Below are 7,837 nucleotides of genomic sequence, written 5' to 3'. Positions count from 1 at the left end.
CATTGTCCATCCATAGTGAACCATCACAAATTCGGCTAAGCACTATCCTAATCCATTTAGTTTTAAACACATTTGAAAAATCTAGGGCTTGTGTGAACCCTTTTCTCTCAACAATTTTGAATTCTTATTCCAATACACCATTATTATAGAGTCTTGTGTATGCTTCCCTAATCTCTATATCCCCAATACTACCAATTTAATAGTTATAGCATTTCCTAACATCTTGCACCATTAAAATATTTGGTAGAATCATGGACAATGCAGCATAAGGGTCTTTCTTGTAAGAAATGTCAGGAATGGCTTTGAAAATGGGTAGCTTGACCTCATTACTCACTAATTAAACATTCAGAACTACCTTTCCCTCTACATTCTTTTAACTCAATGCTATTGTGAAACTAGATTTTACAAAAATTTTAACTGTGTAGCTCAACTCTTGATAAATACCTTATGAGATTTGATGAACTAGTGTGAGATTGCTACTAGAATCTTCTGTAACTACTTTGAATAGATTTCTAGATCATCTTCTACTCTGCTTGTTCTTTCTCAAATTTGAAATGATGAAAAATGAGCTAAAATTGGTCAAATACCCTTTGAAAACCTTTCAATAAATACTAAGTGCTTGCACAAATGTAAACTCAGCATCAACCAATTTTAGGAACACTTGGCATCCATTACCATTTCAACCACTTGGCAACCACTACAAGCTTGACATCAACTAGTCAGTCTATTAGCTCAACATCAACTCGACACACATAGGAAATGTTTCATGTTTGACAGTAACATGAAAACTTAAAGATTTATCTTGGATTCCTAATAAAATCTTGCATCTTCATTCTACTAATCTAATCTTTTTAGTACTAACTCCTTTTGGAACCGATGTATGATATAACCTTTAAATATTAGTCCCACATACCTTTTGATTGGCTAGTTTGATAAGGTGTGATCACCTAACCCATTGGGTGAAGTGATCCCTTCTCCATTTGATGTGCTACAATCATCTTTCTTCTTCCATAACTTGTTCATCTCATCTTTGATGTTTTCAACATCTCCCTTGACTTTGCCTTCATCAAATTCACAACTTGGTGCCTTTGACCTAATTGGACAATATCTACTTATGTGACTAGTCTTCAAACAACTAAAACATGTGGTTTGACTCAACCACCTCTTTTAGTCACCTCTAAAGTGTGTCCTAATATAATTTTTAGGAGCATGTCCATATTCTTGAAAACAATGACAACTATACCTTGTATTATAATCCTAGTTATAAGCATTTTCATTCTTCCATACCTTTGTTTGCTTGTTTGATGACCACATTGGTTTGAATTTGCACTCAAAAGCTCTATGTCCATACTTCTAATAGTTATAGCATTATCCTTCAAATCTTTGTGTGTGCATGGTCTTGGTTCTACATTCATGTGCCTAATGATGTTGTTTGTTGCACTTATGGTAGTGAACCATGCTCTTATGCTTGACATTTTGATTTGTTGTCTTGCTACTACACACATTAGCAATATGTCCTTTCTTTTCACAATTATGACAAGTAGGTTTTGAATTCTTACCTTTTTTGCTCCTTTCTTCAACAGTTTTGGATGACCCTCCTTCTTCAATGCTTGTGTATCCTAGTCCAAATGTATCATTATTAGATCTAAGGGGATCTCAATAATTTCTCAAAGTATTTGATGGGTTCATTTAGTTTTTTGAAACTTTTAGAAAATTCATTTTCCCTTTTTAGGCCACTCTAAAATTATTCATTCTACAACTTCAATGTTGTTATCTCAATGTCCTTGACATTTAGCTCATAGTTGGCATTCATCATTTGACTTAGAGTATCCAATTGCATGTTAGAAATCTTGGTTAGCTCTGATGATTTCTCTTCTAGTCTATTGGCCAAATTTTTTTTGTCTTCTTCAATCATTGCATCGTCTTCCATGACTTTTTTCTTCTATTTAGTCACCTTGTATAGCACTATAGTTTGTGATTCTTGCTGTAAATTGAGATTTCTGATCTCCTTAGGTTGGACTCTATTCTTTTGCATTAGATCTACAATTGTTGCATCAAATTCATTGGAGTCTCCATCTGCTAATACCTTAGTAGTGTCTATCTCTCTATATCATGTGTCATTCTTTACAATAGCAATTTTCTTCCTTCTCTTCAAGGATTTCTTTAGTTCTTCTCTTGCTTCATTCAGTTGATGTAGAATGCGATGTATTTCAATCTCCTGATTCTCAATAGTCTTTCCCAACTTGTAGACTCCCATTTCAATATCTTTCCTCAAATCTGCAAAGCTTCTCTTTTAGAGAACAAGGCTCTAATACCAATTTTTGGAATTACAATAGGAAAGATAAAATAAACATTTGAGGGAGGGGGGTGGGTGGGGTAAATTAGTAGTTTAAACTTGGACCCATAAAACTTTCACCATTCATCCATCTCATTCATTCAATGAGTAAACTGAAATAACATGTAAAGCATATATATCTAAAAGATGTAATCAAGTAAACATTCATACACATATGACACCAGCTATGATTACCCAAAAACCCTCCAAGTGAGAAGGTAAAACTAGGGTGGGGATGATACCCACAAGTCTTCACTATTGCAATAATAAAGTGTATCCAATGAAGGTTACAATGTTTTGATCATGAGACATGATCTACCCTATGAAAGGTCTACCCTATTAAAGGCTTACAAAGACTATTAGGTCTCACTCTGTTAGAGGATTTCAACACCCTATTAGAAGTGTGCCTGGCTAAAGGACTTTAACTTACAACTATGTAAGCACCCTGTTAAAAATTTTCAATATAGCCTATTAAGACTACTCTGTTAAGAGATTTTCACTGAAATCACCTATAAGAATGTCTCAGCATTGATCCTTAGGTTAGGACTTGATTTTCTAATAATAAATCACCTCTAAATACTTGTCTTCTTGATCTTTTTTGATTAGATGTCTCTTTGTTGTATCATTTTCCTTCCCTCTTTTGTTCTCTAACTAATTCTGCAATGTTGTCTCACTTCATAACTTCTTAATCACCATGAATGCTCTATTTGTGCATGCAAACTTCTCTCTTAGCTCCTTCAATATTCATAGAAAGTTTATGGTTTGTCATCCTTAAAAAGACTTTGGTGACTTAGGGTTAGGTATGAATCTACAACTGAGATTCATCCATTTTGTCCCTTAATCCTTCCCATTTTTTGATTGGTTGTGTGTAGTTGCATAGGGAATTCAACTTAAGATTCATCCTTATCTCTAAAATATCATAATTCATCCTTAAGTCGGCTCAAAAATGGTTTACATAGTTGTTTGTGCCATTACAAATAAATATATGAAAATTGTCTTACTCAACATCTGATGTCTCTAATGCTTGACATATACTAATCTTTCTACTATGACTCGACATCTATATCATTCGGCATCCACTGTTCACTTGAATCCTAAATCAGTTAGCATACACTATCTACTCGACACTTGAGTGACTCAGTACATGAGTGGCTCGACACTCACTGTGAACTTGGCATGGTCTATTATTTACATGTTGTGCTCAACATTTACTACTTGTTTGGCATGAACTAAGTAAATAGCTTAAGTGTGTTGACACTCACTTGTCAAAACCAAGCTAAGATCAACACATCCCCACCTCAGTTTTACCTTCATCTTGAATTGTTTCTAGATTATCAAAATCATTGTGCTATGTGTGTATGTTTTCATGCATGTTATGCTTAGATATGTTTGATTTCAACATTATAGGTTATGATTATATGGTATGATGTAATGCCTACCTCAACTTGACTTTTCTAATTGTATTATCAGATTGTTTTAGGCCAATTTTTTTATTATGTTTTATGATTAGTGGTGTTCCATTACTAGAATTGATTAGTTGTATTTCATGTTCATATATATATATATATATATATATATATATACATATATATATATATATATATATATATATATATATATGTATATACATATATACATATACATATATGTATATATGTATATACATATATACATATATGTATATGTATATACATATATACATATATGTATATGTATATACATATATACATATATGTATATGTATATACATATATACATATATGTATATGTATATACATATATACATATATGTATATGTATATACATATATACATATGTATATATGTATATACATATACATATATGTATATATGTATATATATATACATATATACATATATGTATATATGTATATACATATATGTATATACATATATACATATATGTATATATGTATATACATATATACATATATTTATATACATATATACATATACATATATGTATATACATATATATATATATATACATATATATATATATATATATATATATATGTTGAGGTACTTAGTGCTAGTTATTTTAGTTATTGAATGATGTTAGTTAGACAAATGTTTTTTATGAGGTTTCTATGGATACTTTCCTCATACTTGCATGTGTATGGTGTGCATGTATATTTTTTTTACATTTGATGTTTCTGATGTGGTTGAGGAAGGGAATCGTATTCACCTACTAGTTAGGATCTACATGATGAACCACTTCCTACCATTGCCTATTTAGTTTAGAATATTGTGTTTGTACATGCATGGATTTTATTTAGATTGCAGGTACTAGGTATCGACTTCCCTGAATTGTTAGGATGAGCATACCCTATCATAGTATTTCAATGGTATAAGTGGGGAGATAACTCTTGAGTCCAAATCCTAAACCCTAAGCCAATTGTCCTAAAAAATAAGACAAGTATCTGAGTTAATTTACCCATCCAAATTGATCAAGTGACATAAATTTTTTATTTTAACCCTGGAGTTTCATTATGTTCTTTTCCTTCAGTTGAGTTGTCATTTTTGGTTTTGAGGGTATGTGGTGATTTTTTATTATAATTAAATCAAATTAAAAAATAATTCAATGATTTAATTTAATGAAAATTTTATAAAGAAATTTGATATTTAATTATATTTAATTAATATAGAAATTAATTAAATAAAAAATTAAATTTAAAGATTTTATTAAAGTTCTATTTTGATGTATTTATATTTATTTAATTTAATGATAATTATTTAGAATTTTTATTTTAATAATAAAATCTAAATAATGTTATTAATTAAGTTAATAAATATATTATTAAAAATATCTCATGAATTAATTAAATAAATGAATAAAATTTAAAGATAAAGTTATAGTTCTAATTTTGACATATTTATAATTATTTAATTTAATAATAATTTATCTAGGAGTTTTATTTTAATTAATAAACTCTAAATAATATTATTAGTTAAATTAATAAATATGATATTAAAAACATCTCATGACTAATTAAAGTGAGAAAGAAAATTAATTTAATAAAGATATTTAAATTTGAATTGCTTAAAGTTGTTGCATGAAAATTGTATATAGAAAATTCAATATTTAATTATATTTAATTAATTAAATAAAAGAATTAAATTTAAATGTTTAAATTAAAGTTTTAATTTTAGCATCTTTATATTTATTTAATTTAATAATTATTATTTAAGAGTTTTATTTTAATAATAAACTCTAAACAATATTATTGGTAGAGTAATAAATTTTATTTAATTGAAAAGAAAATACTAAAATACATGAATATTTGATTAATTAAAAACTAATTAAATTTATACTTTAAATAAAAAGTCTAAATTAGATGTCTAAATTTAGAAAATTGGCTAAAGAAATATTAGAATATGATGTTATTTAATTAATATAAATTAATTAAATATGTACTTCAATTTAAAATATTTATTTTAATAGTCTAATTTAAGAAATTAGATAAAAATATAATTAAAACATTAAAAGATTAAAAATTAAATATTTTTTATTATGATTATTTAATTAATATTTACTGAATTAGATTTGCATTTAAATAATGAGCTTTAATTATTCTTATTAATTTAAATAATAAAGTATGCTTTAAATAGTGCTTACACTAATTAATAAGTGGAGGAAAAGAAAATATAAAAGAATATTTTAATTAAAAAGCTCTTTAAATGTGCATGAAAGAATTAAATTTAAAAGTTTTGATTCAAATTCTAATTTAGGCATATTTATATTTATTTTATTTGATAATAATTTATTTAGGAGTTTTATTTTAATAAACTCTAAATAATATTATTAGTTAAATTAATAAATATTATATTAAAAATGTCACGTGATTTAATAAAGGAGAGAAAGCTTTAATTTAATAAAGTTTTCTTCAATTAAATTACATAAAGTGTGTGCATGAAAAATAAAATATATTAATTAAAGACAAAGAGTTTTCACATGATTGCATGAACAAATCCTTGATTTGAAGGAAAACTCTTTATTAAGGAAATTAGAGCTCATTTCTAGATACACAAGTTTGGAGGAGCCAATTTTTGAAACGAGGGTTTTCGAAGGAAAAGGAAGATTCTTGCGTGTTTGTGCATTTATTGTGTTAGCATCAGATCCAAGTAGGGTCTTGTGGGTTTATGCAGTAGTTGCTTGTTCTTTAGATTTCTATCTTCTTTGTGTTTGTTGTGTTTCTCTTTTCATAAGTTCTCTGGGTTGAAACTCTTGTTTGAGAAAATTGATTTCCATTCTAGAATTGTCTTTGATTTAATCTAAAAACTTTTAGTAAATATTGAACTTTAGGATTTTCAAAACCTAATGAATTATGAAATTCACTTTTGTATCCACTTTATGTTACGTGTGATTTACTGGTGTTGGGATTTTTTGGGTTTGACTTAGCTTTGGCCAGTTAGGATATTTACCAGAGGCTTGAGAGTTATGTTTTGTGATGTCATGATGATGTTTTGATCTTGATCTTTTATACTCAACCATGGTAATGTGTCTAGTATGCTCTATGATATGTTTTGATGCATTGATTGTTATTACTTTCCAGTGTTCTTGTGTGAAACTGAGGTGAATGGTGTGACCTATCTAATATAACCTTTGAGTCTTTGATCAGCTGTATTTGGATTTCTTTTCAGTCACTTATATAGGATTGAGGTGTTTGTATAAGTTGTTCTTAGTGATGTCATGTTATGACATGGATTGGCTTATGTATACTTGATTTTGGGATCAATCCTATTAGGATGATCATATTGGTGAAATCTATTATTATGTTTAGTGTTTTTTAATACTTTTTAGTTGCTTGTTTAAGAACTGATGTATGGTATGTGGTCTTTTGTGATCTTTTGATTTCACTAAGATTAGGGTAGATTATTTGTATGTTAAGTTGGGAAGTGGCTTGCAATGGAGTTCGACGCCAAAAGAGGCTGCCAGGGTAACCCATTGTAGGTTATTTAACAAATGATAACATTTTATTAAATGGGTTTAAAATGAATTAACAAGATATTGTTACCACCAAAATTCACTAAGGGGCTAGAGGATTAAAAGACTAGTTGGGTAACCTTAGAGTTGACTCGTTAATATGCCTTGTGAATACAAAAGGATACTAGTGTCGCATGAAGTCACTAAGGGGCCAAAGGATTAAAAGACTAGCTGGGTAACCCTAGAGTTGGTTCATGTGATGTCACTTGCCCACTTGCATAGTAGATTTCATACATGTTTGTGTTGCCTCTGGGATTAGTTGATACTTGTGTCTTGGTACCCTTTGACATAGTTTTCTTTCAGGTGATTCCTTGAACCAATGTTGGTTTTTTACTTTTGAGTTTGTTATCCTGTTTGAGACTTGAGACTATCTCCTTAGTGTAGTGGGAGTGGGCCATTTAGGTTCCATGAGGTTGGGTGGTAGTGCTTTCTCTTATACCATTGTGATCCGATCATCAAATGCCACTGCCAGATGTGTTTGTGAAGATGTTCCTT

This window comes from Cupressus sempervirens, chromosome 5 (genome assembly GCF_028749045.1).
Source record: "Cupressus sempervirens isolate cs-2001-9-10 chromosome 5, ASM2874904v1, whole genome shotgun sequence".
Classification (NCBI taxonomy): domain Eukaryota; kingdom Viridiplantae; phylum Streptophyta; class Pinopsida; order Cupressales; family Cupressaceae; genus Cupressus; species Cupressus sempervirens.
The sequence above is the reverse complement of the archived record's forward strand: the minus strand, read 5'-3'. Positions refer to the sequence as shown.